The sequence below is a fragment of the Microcaecilia unicolor genome, chromosome 3 (genome assembly GCF_901765095.1).
Source record: "Microcaecilia unicolor chromosome 3, aMicUni1.1, whole genome shotgun sequence".
Taxonomy (NCBI): Eukaryota; Metazoa; Chordata; class Amphibia; order Gymnophiona; family Siphonopidae; genus Microcaecilia; species Microcaecilia unicolor.
In genome coordinates, this window is record NC_044033.1 from 90,684,376 (window position 1) to 90,700,254 (window position 15,879).

The following is a 15,879-nucleotide window of genomic DNA, read 5'->3' on the forward strand; positions in this document are numbered from 1 at the left end:
TGGGACACCAGTTCGTTAAAGCTCGGAGCGAGAAGCAGGTAATTTTACCTTTTATAGCGGGCAGGGGGTTCCCCGTTCGGTCTCCACATGGCTTATGGCGTCGGAGGGCGAGGCCGCGAAGATTCGCTCCCCGGACCGCATGTGTGCGTCTAGCGGGGATGCGGGGATTTCAAAGCCTGACTCGCCTTTGTTTGGGCGTCAGTTTGGAGTCCGGTCAGTGTCCCGGTTCTTCCTCCGGTGCGGCGTTTTTTCCCCGCCAAAAGCGCCCATCCCCCGCTGCTCGACCCCTCCCCCCCCCATTTTGGCCGGCCACTCTGCTCGGACGGCTTCTTCTTGGGCCGCCCTCGAGGTGGGAGACGTTAATGCTATGGTCGCCCTTGATTCGGGCGACGGCAAGGAAGCGGCGAAAGTTAAGCGCCATTCTTTCCGCATGGCTCCTTCTCGGAGTTTCGAGCTGTACATGATATTTTGGATGCGCAGCATGTTTCCATCCCGCTCTTGCGAGCGCCGGTTGAGGGTGCGTCTAGGGCCGTGGCCCAGGCGGCAGAAGTGCACAGTCTAGGGGGTTCTCCCCTGAGTTCATTTTGCTGCTGCATCAGGCTTTTCTTATGCTAAACGCTGCCCCGGCTCCCCCCTCTGATCAAGGGGTTGAGTCCTCCGGAAGCAAACGCCCTCGGGTGGACTTCCAGGCCCTAGAGGACTCTGTCTCCTCTGATGTAGATGAGGGCAGCGTATCTGAGTTCTCCCAACGGTCCTTTGGGGATTCATTGGAGGAGACTGATTTCCGTTCGGATGGAGCGGATGACCCCTCTGCAGCACGGATCTTTCGCTCAGAGGATTTGCCCAACCTGTTAGTGCAGGCCATGAGCATTTTGAAGATTTCCTCTCCGGAGGACGTCTCTCCCTCAGCCTCTGTTGGCTCTGCCATTATGCTGGGGACGAAGCTCCCGCCTAGAACCTTCCACGTGCATGTAGCCATGCACACCTTGATTTCGGCTCATTGGGATTTCCCAGAAGCGAGTCTTAAAGTGGCTAGGGCTTTGTCCCACCACTATCCTCTGCCTGAAGGTGAACGGGAGGCCTTTCTTGGGCCTACAGTGGATTCTTTAATCACTGCGGTGACTAAGAAAACTGCGTTGCCGGTGGAAGGTGGCACGGCCAAAAGGACGCCCAAGACAGGAGATTGGAGGCGGCTTTAAAGTCGTCCGAGGCGGCTGCTTTAAGTTTGCAGGCCTCAATTTGCGGCTCCTATGTGGCCAGGGCGTGCCTGACGCTGGTGCAGCGGGCTTTCCCCTCTGATCCTTCCTTAAGGGCTGATTGGCCAGCCCTGGAATCGGGCTTGGCCTACTTGACATACTTGCTGTATGATGTCTTGAGAGTCTCGGCTAAAGGTATGGCTCAGACAGTCTCTGCACGGTGGTGGCTTTGGCTAAAGCATTGGTCTGTTGACCACGCCTCTAAGTCTCGCCTGGCTAAGTTGCCTTTTAAAGGCAAGCTGCTCTTTGGGGTCGAGCTGGACAAGATTGTGACCGATCTCGGCACGTCTAAGGGCAAGAGGTTACCGGAGGTCAGGACTCGGGCCAGGGTGCCCGCCCCGGTTCCTCCAAAGGACGGTTTCAGGAAGCCCGTGGGTATCGCCCGGGCATGTCGGGCTCCTCTGCCCCCTTTTCCTTCATAAGGAACTTCTCCCCCAAGCAGCATTCCTTTCGCAGAGACCGCCGTCCCGGAGGTGCCTCTTCCGGTCCTCCCCCAGGGTCTCGTACCCAATGACGGGGACCTGGTCCATGGCCCAGATCAGATTGGAGGACGCCTATCCTCGTTTCTGGGCGAGTGGACCAGGGTAACTTCAGTCACTTGGGTACTGGAAGTCATCAGAGATGGCTACAAGCTAGAGTTCTGCCGACCCTTAAGAGACGGGTTTGTGCATTCTCCCTGCAAGTCTCCGGTCAAAGCTGTGGCAGTGCAGCAGACTTTGGACAATCTGATCCACCTGGGTGCGGTCGTTCCGGTGCCAGAAGATCAGCTTGGCAAGGGACGTTACTCCATTTTCTTTGAGGTACCAAAGAAAGGAGGTTCTGTACGGCCTATCCTCGACCTCAAAGGGGTCAATCAGGCCTTGTAAGTTCGGCACTTCCGGATGGAGACTCTCCGCTCTGTTATAGCGGCAGTGCAGGCAGGGGAGTTCCTGGCATCCTTGGACATCAAGGAAGCTTACTTGCATATTCCCATCTGGCCTCCTCATCAACGCTTTCTGCGTTTTGCAGTTCTGAGCCGACACTTCCAGTTCAGAGCCCTCCTGTTCGGGTTGGTTACTGCTCCGCGAACCTTCTCCAAAGTAATGGTGGTCATCGCGGCCTTCCTTTGCATGAAAGGAGTACAAGTCCATCCTTATCTGGTCGACTGGTTGATCCGAACCCCCTCTTATGCAGAGTGCGGCAGAGCTTCAGACCGGGTGATTGCTCTTTTGAGCTCCCTGGGGTGGATCATCAACTGGGAGAGAAGCCAGCTGCGCCCGACTCAGTCCCTGGAGTATCTGGGTGTTCAATTCGACTCCCAAGTGGGCAGAGTGTTCCTGTCAGACTATTGGATTGTCAAGCTTCAGGCTCAGGTGGACAAGTTCCTAGCAGCCTCTCCTCTTCGGGCTTGGGACTATGTGCAGCTGTTGGGCACTATGACGGCCACGATGGAAGTAGTGCCCTGGGCCAGGGCCCATATGAGACCTATACAGCTCTCTCTGCTGCAGCGATGGACTCCAGCTTCGGAGGATTACGCTGTGCGCCTTCCCTTGGATCCGGCGGTGCGCAAGGCGCTGAGCTGGTGGCTGAGGCCAGACAAGCTGTCCACAGGAATGCCTCTTATGACCCCGGAGTGGGTTGTCGTCACGGCGGACGCCTCTGTGACGGGCTGGGGAGCCCATTGCTTGGGAAGGACAGCGCAGGGGCTCTGGTCTCCTGCAGAGGCAAAGTGGTCTATCAACCTCCTGGAACTCAGAGCCATTCGGTTGGCGCCTTTGGAGTTTCTCCCGGTCCTGGCGCTGAAGCCAGTACGGGTCCGGTCGGACGATGCCACAGCTGTGGCCTATGTCAATTGCCAGGGAGGTACCAGGAGTGCCCCTCTAGCCAAGGAGGCCATGAAGCTATGCCTGTGGGCGGAAGCAAACCTGGAACAGCTGTCGGCGGCCCACATTGCGGGAGTCATGAATACTGCTCAGGCCTTCTTGGACATCACGAAGCGCTGGGGCCAGCCGAGCCTAGATCTGATGGCGTCATCAGCCAATTGCCGCGCTTCTTCAGCAGAGGACGGGACCCTCGATCTCTGGGAGTAGATGCTCTTCTCCAACAGTGGCCGACACAGGAGCTTCTCTATGTGTTCCCGCCTTGGCCCATGTTGAGCAGGGTGCTAGGCCGGGTGGCAAAGCATCCGGGCCAGATAATCCTGGTGAGTCCAGATTGGCCCAGACGTCCCTGGTATGCGGACGTGATCGGGCTCTCAGTGGACGGCCCTCTGCAGCTGCCAGCGGAGCGGGACCTGTTGCATCAGGGTCCCATGGTAATGGAGGATCCCTCCCCCTTTGGTCTTTCGGCCTGGCTATTGAGCGGCAGCATCTGAGGAAGAAGGGCTTCTCAGACAAGGTCATCGCCACTATGCTGAGAGCGAGGAAACGCTCTACTTCTGCTTACGCCAGGGTTTGGCGTACCTTTGCATCGTGGTGTGAGGCAGGCTCCCTTTCTCCCTTCACTGCTCCAATTTCTTCAGTATTGGCGTTCCTGCAAGAAGGTCTGGAAAAAGGCCTGTCGCTCAGTTCCCTTAAGGTCCAGGTAGCGGCTCTTGCTTCAGGGGTCACCTGAAGGGTGCTTCCCTGGCCTCGCAGCCAGATGTGGTACGCTTTCTCAAGGGAGTTAATCACCTGCGCCCTCCTCTGCACGCAGTGGTACCTGCGTGGAATCTCAATCTGGTGCTAAGAGTCTTGCAGAAGCCGCCTTGTGAACCCTTGTCGAGGGCATCTCTGAAAGACCTGACGTTGAAAGCAGTCTTTTTGGTGGCTATCACTTCAGCCAGAAGAGTTTCCGAGCTCCAGGCGCTATCATGTCGGGAGCCCTTTCGGCAGTTCACTGAGGCAGGAGTGACTATTCGCACAGTGCCTTCCTTCCTGCCCAAGATTGTTTCTCGCTTCCATGTGAGTCAGCAGCTCTGTCTACCCTCCTTTCGTAGGGAGGATTACCCAGAGGAGTACTCTGCTCTCAAATATCTAGATGTGAGACGAATCATCATCAGTTACTTGGAAGTGACCAATGATTCCGGAAGTCGGATCATCTGTTTGTGCTGTTCGCAGGTCCTCGTAAGGGTCTGCAGGCTGCCAAGCCTACAGTGGCACGATGGGTCAAGGAAACCATTGCAGCGGCTTATGTGGCCGCGGGGAAGGTGCCGCCTATCCAGCTGAAGGCTTACTCCACTAGAGAACAGGCGCGGCCTCGATGGCAGAGGCCGGGTCCGTCTCCTTGGAAGAGATTTGTAGGGCGGCAGCTTGGGCATCGGATCATACCTTCTCCAGACATTACCGCTTGACTGTGGCTGCTCGGGCGGAGGCCCGGTTTGGAGCTTCAGTGTTGCGGTCAGGGATTTCTATGTCCCGCCCTGGGTGAGTACTGCTTCGATACATCCCACCAGTCTATGGATTGATCGGCATGATGATATGGAAGGTAAAATTATGTATCATACCTGATAATTTTCTTTCCATTAATCATAGCCGATCAATCCATAGCCCCTCCCAGATATCTGTACTGTTTATATTCTGGTTGCATTTCAGGTTCAAGTTTAGTCTTCAGTTCCTGTTCAGGAGGACTTCGTATTCAAGTTTTTTCAATTGGATTCTTCAGGAGTTGAGACGATTTTGTGTTACAGTGAGCTGCTGCATTCCTCTCTCCTCTGTTTTACGGGGCTGGATTGAGACCTAAATTCTGCCGGCACTCCCTCCCGCTTCGTGCGGCTGTAGGGCAGCTTTGTACCCCTCCCGCTTCGGCGGTGTTAGGGTCAGTCAGCTCCTCCCGCGGTTGCGGTTGCAGGATAAGCCAGATCCCCCTGCATCGGCGGGTGTGGTGTCCCTCCCCTGCTCCGCGGGGATGAGCTGGACAGATTCCCCTCCCCCACGTGTGGGGATGAGCTGGGTTGATTCCCCTCTCCTGTTTCGGCAGTGGTGAGCTGGGCAGAGTGTCTCTTTGTGGGTGTAATTCTCTAAGTGCTGAGTCCTGCGGATGGAGCTTTGATATCGACATACTGAGGAGTTTCCGGCAGCACATGACCACATATAGGGAGGCAAAAGGATTGCTCTCTATCTTCACCTGCTGGTAGATGGACACAACCCACCAGTCTATGGATTGATCGGCTATGATTAATGGAAAGAAAATTATCAGGTATGATACATAATTTTACCTTGAAAGTTAGTCAAGAAATGTTTTTTGTTTGTCCAATAAAATATTACCTTATATAATTTTATTTGTTGACCTTTATTTTCATATATTCAAGTGGACTGACAACATAATGGCACTACTTTTTCATTTCTATTCAGAAGTGAATTAATAGTTCTTATGCTATGGGGTGAGGGGCATTTGTTGCTTGGCAGTGTTTGGCTAATCAGTATTCAGATGACCAAAACAGAAACTGCAAGCACCCATGACACTGTTCTTCTATGTTTAAATATGAGCTTTTTTTAAGTTAAAACAATTTTTGAATTTAAAGGCGCAGAAGAACAGTGCTGATGTGTGCTGTGTGCTTGCACTTCCGGTCTTGCCTGGGCATGCACACAAGAGCTATGCTTACTTTGAAACTCTTGTGCATGCACCAGTAATGTTCCTCTCCTTTACTTTTGGTTTCATAGCGCACATATGAACATAAGAATAGCCATAATGGGTCAGACCAGTAGTCCATCTAGCCCAGTATCCTGTTTCCAACAGTGGCCAATCGAGGCCACAGGTTCCTGGCAGAAACCCAAATAGTAGCAACATTCCATGCTACCAGTCCCTGGGCAAGCAGTGGCTTCCCCATGTCCATCTCAATAACAGACTATAGACTTTTCCTCCAGGAAGTTGTCCAAACCTTTTTTAAAACCCACATGTGCTAACTGCTGTTACCACATCCTCTGGCAGCGAGTTCCAGAGCTTAACTATTCTTTGAATGAAAAAATATTTTCTCCTATTTGACTTAACAGTATTTCCATGTAATTTCATTGAGTGTCCCCTAGTCTTTGTACTTTTTGAAAGAGTGAAAAAATGGATTCACTTTTACCTGTTCTACACCACTCAGGATTTTATAGACCTCGATCATATCCCTCCTCAGCTGTCTCTTTTCCAAGCTGAAGATCCCTAACCTCTTTAGCCTTTCCTTATATGAGAGGAGTTCTAACCCCTTTATCATTTTGGTCGTTCTTTGAACTTTTTCTAATTCTGCTATATCTTTTTTGTGATACAGCGACCAGAATTGAATGCTCCATGGAGTGATACAGAGGCATTATAATATTCTTGGTCTTATTTTGCATACCTTTCCTAATAATTTCTATCATCCTGTTTGCTTTTTTTGGCTGCCGCTACACACTGGGCAGAAGATTTCAGTGTATTGTCTGCAAGGGCATCTAGATCTGTTAAAAGAATTTTATTTAACAATACTCACGAATACCATCAGACCAAGTCAGGTTTAAGCATTTTTATTTACTTGCAAGGAGACAGATCCAACTGCAGCCAGAAGGTTGTCTGACTCAAACGTTTTTCTATTTGCAGGGACACAAAGAAAGCTTAGTGCCTGTGTGTCTGTCAACATAATTTCATTTCTAACATGTTTCATTTCTAGGCTACTAGTCGGCTTGTCTGGCTCCCAAGCATATCTAAGCACATTCCATTCTACTTATGTACAAGGTCAGAGAATCTACATTTCAGAGGGTCTATATTTATTGTAGAAATTGTAAGTATGATTAACCCTATATTAGCAAGATCTTTTTCTTGAGTGCCAACTCCTAGCATCAGATTAACTATAATTAGGACTATTCTTCCCAATGTACTACTGTGTGTTTGTCCACATTAAATTTCATCTGCCTTTTGGATGCCCAGTCTTCCAGTTTCGTAAGGTCTTCCTGCAATTTTTCATAATCTGTGTTCATTTTGACAGTGTTTTATAGGTTTGTGTCATCTGCAAATTTAATCACCTCACTTGTCATTCCAATTTCCAGATAATTTATAAATACGTTAAATAGCACCGGTCCCAGTACAGATCCCTGTGGCACTCCACTATTCACCCTCCTTCATTGAGAAAAATGGCCATTTAACTCTACCCTCTGTTTTCTGTCCAATAACCAATTCCAAATTCACAGAAGGACATTGCCTCCTATCTCTTGACTTTTAATTTTCTTATGAGTCCCTCATGAGGAACTTTTATCTAGATTTTCAGAAAGCTTTTGACATATATCAGTTGGCTCACCATTATCCACATGTTTATTCACGCCTTCAAAAAAATGAAGCAAATTGGTGAAGCAAGACTTCCCTTGGCTCAACCCATGCTGACTCTGTTCCATTAAACCATGTTTGTCTACGTGTTCCATAATTTTATTCTTTATAATAGTTTTGCAGAGGACTTCCGGTGGAGCCGGGCGGCAAAATGGCAGCGCTGCCGTGAGCTCCGTCGCGCCACAATATGAGGCCCCGAATTTGACGGTCCAGACCCGCTCCAACGAAACACCACAGTTTGGCGGAAGGCAAGGAGATAATTAGCGCATATGATGCAGTGCCGCGAAATCGATGGGAGCAACGAAGAACATAAAATTTAAAATCAACAGCGCGCCACATAGCACAAAATGGCGGCCTAGGCGGAAATCGTAAGCCGCTCGGCGGCAACGGGCTGATCGGAGAGAGCAACCAAACGGACGAGGTCGGAGCAGAACGAGGAAGAATTGAGCCCAGGGCATACAATTGTACAGAAGAACAACAAATCAGACGATCGGTATAATTCATCCAGAGCCGGCAAGAACAGACAACTGAAGTGGTAATACACAAATGCTTACCGGGCAGTTAATGTTTTCAGCCACATTAAGGCCTTGTTTTTTCGAGTTAAAAGACTGCAATAGCGGCTGGTAATCTAGTGAGAGTGGTTTCCCCGAATATTGGTACGAGAAAGAAAGGGGTGGGTAGCATGCACCCAGAAGAAAGAGAAGTCCCCCTTTTCTGGCGCACAAGGTTTGCGGAAGCTTGACTTATAGTCACAAGAAAAGATCTCAGAAAAGCCATATATAAACACGGATTATACCTAAGATTTTCGTGGGCTGGGACTCTCTTGATACTTTGAGTAGCATTTATAATTGCACTCGCAGGCGGGGCGAGAGGTGACGGAGGGCGTCCCCAGTTTTTGCATGGAGCAATACCTGAAGCCTATGTCCTTGGGAACCACGCGTAGAGGAACAAAGTTTGAAAAAGAAAAAGCATCTCCACCTAAATCCAGTCAAAAAATGGCGGACCAGAAGCAATCTGGGGCAGGAGAATTCACTGAAAAGCAACTCGCCCAGATTACTGCCGCGGTGAGCGCGGCCCTCAGCCCTAGATTTGATTTATTGGCCGGGCAGATGAAAAACATGGAGTCATCAATGGCAGACACAGAGAAGAGAGTGGATGAGGTCGAAAACCGGATCTCCACAGTAGAGGACTCAGGATCACAGCATTTACAAGAAATAGCGCGCCTACAGGAGCAGTTAAAGCTGCAACAAGAGAAATTAGAAGATATGGAAAATCGGGCACGTAGGTGTAATTTAAGACTTGTTGGACTCCCAGAGAAAGTTGCGGAGAAGTCTCTGGGGCCCCTTCTAGAAACGTGGCTGAAAAAAGAACTGGCTTTGTCTGATAGCTACTGAGAACTATGCATAGAGAGGGCACACAGGCTGGGACGCTGGCAGCAAGGTATGCTGAGGCCCAGAATTGTCATTATTAAAGTGCACAACTATTTGCACAAAGAAGAGATCATCCGAGGCTTCAGAGTAAGACGAGATTCCCTCACATATGAAGGGTCCCCAATAAAAATTTTTCAAGACTACTCGGCAGGAGTCCAGGAGCAAAGGAGACGATTCCATCCGATATGCGCTGCATTGGCCAACAAAAATAAGAGATTTATGCTAATATATCCTGCCACTCTGAAGATACAGCATAAGAATCAGTGGCACTCTTTTCAGAAGGTCCAAGATGCGCAACAGTTTGTAGATGTTGAATTGAAAGAACCAGAACCCTGAGAGTAAAGGCGGACCGGAGGAACAAGAGCCATAGCAGTGAACCTCTGCGTTCGGGGTTCAAGGACTGGTAAATACAAATGTAATGGTAATGGTTGAGATTTGCAGGCTCATACTTGAAGCACTTGGTATCCTATAGTTTGATGGAAACCAGTGGGGCCTGGATTCTCGGAGTGATTTGGGGATGCACCTCTTAATGTTGTTATTCTGGTTAAAGTTGCACAGTTGGAGACATTGTGGGTTAAAATGTTAGATTGACTCATTGCTGCATAAGATTTAAGTATGATCCAGACACCAGACTCTACTATACACAACAGAATAAATGCAAGAAAAGGGGAGAACTGGAATAAAACACGGGGGGGGGGGGGTAGGGTCACGTTAGGGGCTTCATGATGGCGACAGAAGTCAATAAGGGTTAGCATATGGCGGGAGGGATAGGGGGAGGGAGGGGAAATAAGGGGAGACAACAGAAGGGATGCAGTACACAGAGACACCATAGAGAACAAACAGAGGAGGAACGAGACCGTTTATTAGTAAGGAAAACACTAGGCGATAGAGACACAAAAAGGAATCCACTTACTTTATATTTAATGAAGGCTGACGCAGAAGTTGAAATGACAATTTACTTAGCGAGGCGGCTGGGGAAGGGCTGGGACCCAGTCGCCGAAAGATATAAAACGAACAAGAGTAGATGCTATATTGTTATCTGTACCACATTGTAAATTAATATCATGGAATGTGGGGGGCATCACATCCCCATGTAAGAGGAAAAAGATTTTAAAACATTTAAAACATCTAAATGCTGATGTTGTGTGTATGCAGGAAACAAAACTGTCAGATTTGGAACATGACAAACTCCAGCAAAGTTGGGTTGGGCAGGTGCTCTATGCCTCAGGGGAAGGGAGAAAAGGTGGGGTAGCGATATGTTTCCATAAACGTTTAGCCTATTCAGTTAAAAAAGAATTACAAGACCCTGCAGGACGATATCTCTTGGTCAAATTATGGTTACAGGGGAGGGAATTATATATACTAAATATATATGCCCCTACACCACCGGAGAGGTCATTCTTCCCTAATTTGCTGAAGCAAATGACACCATATCAAGGTAAAGATTTGATTGTAGTGGGAGATATGAATTGCTTGATGGACCCTAAGTTAGATTGTACGGGGGTAAGAGGACAGGCGCAAGCAGGACACAAAGAAGGGAAAATACTGAAGGAATTTGGGTACTCTCTCTCTGTGATAGACGTTTGGAGGAACTTGCACCCAGAAACCAAGGAGTACTCGCACAGATCGAGAGCTCACGGTACGTGGGGAAGGATAGACTATATATTCATGTCCGAGTCACTGTTTTCTCAGGTCATCAATTCTAAAATGGAGGAGATATTAATTTCTGACCATAGTCCCGTCTGGGTTGAATTAAATGACCCCAGTGGACCGGTGATAGCTAAACGCTGGAGATTCCCGAGTTATTTAGCTAATGATAAATCATTTCAAAAATTTTTAAAGGCCCGATGGGAGGAGTACGCACATTTCAATAAAGCCCACCAATCCAATCCCAAACTGTTTTGGTGCACAGGAAAGGCCGTTTTGCGGGGAGATTTGATCGCATATGTTGCGGCTAGAAGGAAGAGATCTGCACGCAGTTTAATTAGCTTAAACCAACAACTGGCGAGGGCAAGACGCCGATATTTGGCGCAGTCCACAGAAGTTAATAAAGACAGATACTTAGCAATACAAGCCTCCATCAACTCACTATTGCATGAGAATTTACTTAGAAATCAGACCTTTCAGAAATATAAGTTCAATAGATTTGGTAACAGGGCAGGGGGACTCCTAGCAAGGATGGTTAAGGGGAGGGGCGGCAATCGGACGATCCCAGTAATTCGGGATAATAAGGGATGTATCACTAACAAGTTAGAAGACATACAAAAAACCTTACAAGAGCACTTTATGCACTTATATAAGAAAGAGAATTTAGGGGGGAGACATGAAATAGGGGAGTTTTTGCAGAGGTCCGGAATGCCACAACTTGGAGAAGAAGAGATAGCTATGCTAGACTCCCCGATTCAGTTGAAGGAGTTGCAAACTGCGATTAAGGGCTTAAAGTCCTATTCGGCACCTGGGGTAGATGGATACTCGGGAGAGTTCTATAAAATTCTGCAACTCTCCTTGTTGGGCCCTCTATATGCATATCATCAAGCGGTTATTTTAGATGGGAAGTTCCCATTGCATGAGAATACTGCGAGTATATCTTTATTATTAAAACCTGGGAAAGCAGCAGAGGAGCCGGAGTCATACAGACCTATATCATTAATTAATGTAGACATTAAGTTGTTGGCAAAGATTCTGGCTGAGCGTCTTAAAATATACCTTCCCAAGATCATTGGGCCTGCGCAGGTGGGGTTCATACCAGGGAGACAGTCAGTATTGCATGTGAGGAAAGCATTAATGTCCATGGCCCAATGCAGATATCAGAAAATCCCTGGGTTAGTGGTCAGCTTAGATGCTGCTAAGGCATTCGATAGGGTTAGTTGGGACTTTCTGTTTAAATCACTGGAGTGGATGAAATTGCCCAATGGGATTCTGCGAGCAATACAAGCCCTTTACACTGATGTGAATGCACAGGTTGTGGTTAATGGTGGGACAACGGCAAGATTTTCTGTAGAAAGAGGAACACGTCAGGGTTGTCCCCTCTCACCATTGTTATTTGATCTGACACTGGAACCCCTGATCCGGCTGTTAAATTCGGATAATAGGATAGGTGGAGTGCACTTGGGAGATCAAGAGGTGAAGGTCCTAGCTTACGCAGATGATATCCTTATGTTGCTTACTGACCCCCAGCGCTCATTACAAACTGCACTGGAGGTGATTCGGGAATATGGTAATTTATCAGGATTCTCCCTGAACTATGATAAATCGGGAGCAATGGCCCTTGGCGAAACGGTTAAAGTAAAATGGCAAGGAGAGTTCCCTGTCACATGGGTAGGCCCTAAACTAAAGTATCTGGGGGTGATGATTTCTAATAACTATGTTTCGTTATATAAGGATAATGTAAACCCCCTTATGGATATGACTAAAAGTAAACTGACCATGTGGCAGGAATTGCCACTAACAATTTGGGGAAGAGTTGCGCTTTTTAATATGATGATAGCTCCCAAGTGGCTCTATGTATTCCAGCAACTACCCCTCTTTCTAAAATCTAGGGATGACAAATTACTCATTAAAATAATACAGGGGTACTTGTGGCAAGGGAAAAAACCTAGATTAACATATGAACAACTTACAACACCACGGGACGCGGGAGGAATGGGTCTTTTGAATATTAAGTTCCTGACGGTTGCCTGTTCGATGAGACATATAAACGACTGGTACCGAGGGACTTCGGATTTTTCAGCAACATCTGTGGAGACCTCCAGGATCCCTGGGATGCATTTCAGTACATTACTGCATACCGGGATTGCTTTGCCTTCGGATGCTTTTAAAATACATCCGTTGTTGCGAGCGCTCAGGGAGACCTGGAGGTGGACCTGTAGAAGACGCCACTTCTCGGCCCGGATATCACCTTGGTTGTCGATCCGTAATAATCCGGCCTTTTTACCTGGGCAGGGGGGTGGAATATTTCACAAATGGGGAAAACAGGGAATGGTGTATTTAGCACATATTGTGACAGAAGAAGGGAAAATATATTCCTACCCTGAGCTCCAACAAAAGTATAAGATCTCGGGGAATAACCACTTTGCATATTATCAACTAAAACATTACTTGGCCTCTCTAGATTGGAAAGATTTAACGGAGGATGTGGTGGAAGTCCTAGCAGAAGATTTCACCCTAAGAGCTCAGCTTGCTGTTCCTCTGAAGTTCCATCATCAGCAGCTCAAAGATTCAACGGCTGAGCTAGATTACATGGGGTTGGCACGAGGGTGGTCACGGGATTTAGACTGTACAATTTCCCCTGAGACCTGTAAAATGTACCTGAAATCCTTATACAGACAAAGGCTGTCAGTTCCGCAGAGAGAGAGGTTATACAAGTGGCTCCTCAGAACCCATATATCTCCGAGTAGAGCATTTAAGGCTGGATTTGCAGAGAATGGGAACTGTCCGAAATGTAATTCTGTAATGGCCACATTGGGACATATGTTTTGGGGTTGCAAGCATGTTAACAGATTTTGGCAACGGGTAGGGCAAGAGATAGATCGGATTTGGAACTGCACATTCATTAAAGATCCACAAATATTATTCAATAACTTTAGATACACAGCAATACCTCCGGAGGGGCTCAAGGCGTTCTTATGCATTGGAGTGTACTATGGCATTAACACAATTTTGCAGTTTTGGAGGGGGATGGAGGAGCCTCCCCTGCAGGTGTGGCGGGGTCAAATGCTTAAGCAAATGCGAGTTGACCGGTGTGGAATACGAGAGATAGATAGTCTACCGGGCCAGAGGTTCAGGGCGCAGTGGGAACCATTGTGGGAGACCCTAACACCCCGAGGGAGGAGTTACTTATTAAATTTTTGAAATCGCTATTGCATTAGGCTATACACATGATTTTGGGGAGGAACGGGTAGACTAGGTGATTAATATGACACCCTACTTAATGAGGTTGAAGACAAATATTTCACCAATTAAACAAGTCACCAGACTGATAACGAGGGATTTTGAAAGACATGTGTGATTGAGAGACCGTCACATACTTTAATTGATAAGGGGGCATGCTTGGATGCACGCACACTAGTTTGGGAGACATAACGGCCTTAGGTTGTGTCGCTTAAATCTGTTCCTTTTTGATATAAGTTGGATGAATAAGAAAGGTGTCAGACTCTGTGTAAAGTAAAGGGAAGGGGTTGGGATGGACGAAGAGGTAGGGAGGGGGGACTTTGTAAACACTAGCTTTACCCTTGAGGAAAGGAAATAGGAAAGATTCCAACGAATCTATAAGAACACAAGATTCGGTTGGGAGATACAAGGGAAGGCGGGGAGGGGATAAGGGAGGAAATGTTAAACAAAAAAGTTGATGATGAATGCTGTTATGTTATTATTCGAATGGAAGTCTTGGGGTGACACTGTGTGTACTCCGGACTATTGTTGTGACAATATATGTTTATCATCAATAAAAATGTTGAACTATAATAGTTTTGCAGTATTGCCTGGTAGCGATGTCAGGCTTACCAGTCTAATTTCCCATATCACTTCTGGGACCCTTTTTAAAAATCCACGTTACATTGGCCACCCTCCAGTCTTCAGGTACTACAGACGATTTTAATGATAAGTTACAGATCACTAACAGCATATCAGCAATTTAATGTTTGAGTTCTTTCAGTGCCCTGGGGTGTATACCATCCTGTCCAGGTAATAGATCACTCTTTAACTTGTCGATTTTGCTCAGTACAAGTACAATTTCTTTTGAGTATTGGAGAACAAGATTTCTGTGCTGTTATTGCACTGTGGGGTCTGTCACACTTAAACAATGGTCATGACGTTGTTTCTGCTAGTGATCAGACAAACCAGGACAATATGACTTGCAGTGCATAACTCTTGCCACCTGAGCCATTGACCACTTTCTGAAAGCCTGTAAAACCCATGTATTTGAAACTGCTGTAGAACCAAGGCAGTGTCAGTATAGTCAAAACATTTTTAAATATGCTTTGATTTTCAACTGGTATTCTTAGTGATCACATTGTAGATCAGATCAACTAATGGGTTCTTCCTATTTTGTATCTATAGAAAAAAAGTGACCATCTCTGGGAAAAGGTGACTAAAGTAGCGGATCTAAAATATTGAGAATGCTTATGGACCCTTACAATGAAAAATCAGCCAGTCTTAAAAAGTTACATGTTTAAACTTCTGTAACTTTTTTTTTATTTTCACATAAAAGAATGGAGTTCGAACTCCTGTATTACAAATTGTTTGGTCGAACAGAATTTGTTAAAACCTCACTTTTGTTTCTGGAGACTTTAGTCACTTTTTCCCAATGATGGTCACAAATGATTTAGTGGGCCTTTTACAAAGCTGTGCTAGTATTTTTTTAGCTCGTGGTAAAAATCAGCTGGTGATAAACGCTGAGATGCGGTAAAAATCAGCTGGTGGTAAACGCTGAGATGCTCATAGGAATATAACAGGCATCTCAGTGTTTATCGCCAGCTAAAAATGCTAGCTCAGCTTTGTAAAAGACCCCCTTAGTACATAGGCTCCCTGTTGGTTGGGGTTGATGTGTGTAGTTAAGAAAAAGCTGAAGAAGATGGAGTTAGTAAACATTGACAGTTGTAGGAAAAAGTGTAAATGCAGCCACTAGCAATTGTTGGTTGCCACAACAAACCAATTTGATGGACCCCCTACTATAGCTGCAAGCTATTTTAGAAATGTGTCTATAGTCTAAGCACCATGTTAATGATGCATAAGAGGTTTACAATTAGATGGGTCAAACCAGTCTACGAAAGCTAATCCTCAGAGTTGGGACTGGATTTTCTGAGCTGCTTTGCCCTTCTATGTCTATTGGGGTGTGTGTGTGTGGGGGGGGGGGGGGGTACTTATTTATTTTATTTGTTACATTTGTATCCCACATTTTCCCTCTTATTTGCAGGCTCAATGTGGCTTACATAGTACCGTAAAGGCATTCGCCAAGTCCG

General features: G+C 47.1%; 1 protein-coding gene across 5 annotated transcripts in view; it reads left to right on the plus strand.

The window, feature by feature from the left end:
* FAM161A (FAM161 centrosomal protein A) overlaps positions 1–15,879 on the plus strand; it is an 86,195-nt gene that overhangs the window by 3,266 nt on the left and 67,050 nt on the right. Inside the window, exon 2 of one of the 5 annotated variants that reach the window (XM_030196168.1) lies at positions 6,841–6,905. The exons of 3 other annotated variants lie outside the window; for them this stretch is intronic. The gene's annotated coding sequence lies outside the window, so the exon portion shown is untranslated. One more of the 5 variants, XM_030196170.1, reaches the window with a different exon arrangement.